We start from the raw sequence: 1,011 nt of genomic DNA on the forward strand, positions 1-1,011 counted from the left end.
GTACAAAAGTTGCTAAAAAGACGCAGACATAAAGATAGGAGCAAGGGAAAGAGATAGAGAAGAAAGTTGGAGTCAGAAGAAATATTCAATGTGGGGGCAAATTCTACAGCCATCAAGCAAAATAAGAGCAAAAATACTTAGTGCATTTGAAAATGTGGAGGTCATTGTTGACTTCATAAAAATTTCAATGAAGAGGTAATGATATATGTCACAATTCAGTAGAAGGAGGAATAAATGGAAGGCAAGGAAGTAGATACAGAGAGGATAGATTACTCTAAGAAATTTGGCAGTAAGAGTGGCAATAAATAGGATTATAGCCAGAATGGGATTTGGAAGTTGAAGGAAGATTGTTTTTACATGAGAAAGACTTGAACACATCCATATTTTAAATTGAAAGAATTAGTAGGCAGAGAGAAATAGTGGAGATATGAAAGAGAGGTTATGAGATATAGAAAAGTTTGGGCTCAGGAATAGGAGGATAGGTTATAAAGGGGATGGACATTTGGGTAGGAAGAAGTAATATTAAATTGAGGAAGGATGTTTGTCCTGCTGAGACATTATAATTGACCCTTGAGTTATGACTCACATCACACATGAACAACTTGGGTTATGGCCAGAATTTTAATTTTAACTTATAACCAAAGTCTTGAGTTACAACCTGAGTGCTGGTCTTTCCTGTGTGGGGTTAATTGGGAAATACTGAGCCAATGTCTCTCTAAGGACACTGAGCTGTGCCTTGAACAAAGTGTTGTTACAGGGCTGGGAATGTAACTCAGCAGCACCACACCTGCTGGCAAGGACCTGAGTTCAATCCCTGGTACTGAAAAAAAGTAAAAACAAACAAACTAAAAACAATGAAAAAGAAAGTGTGGCCTAAAATTACACAGGAGAGAGACTTAGAAGGCTGTGTATCAAGCCCTGTGTAGAGGACCCTATGGCTGATGACACTGTTCCTATAGCAGAGTCCATAAGCTTGCAGGTAGACAGTGCTGATGTTGAGGAACTGGTAGA

This window comes from Fukomys damarensis, unplaced genomic scaffold (assembly GCF_012274545.1).
Source record: "Fukomys damarensis isolate Sample0158 unplaced genomic scaffold, DMR_v1.0_HiC HiC_scaffold_39, whole genome shotgun sequence".
NCBI lineage: Eukaryota > Metazoa > Chordata > Mammalia > Rodentia > Bathyergidae > Fukomys > Fukomys damarensis.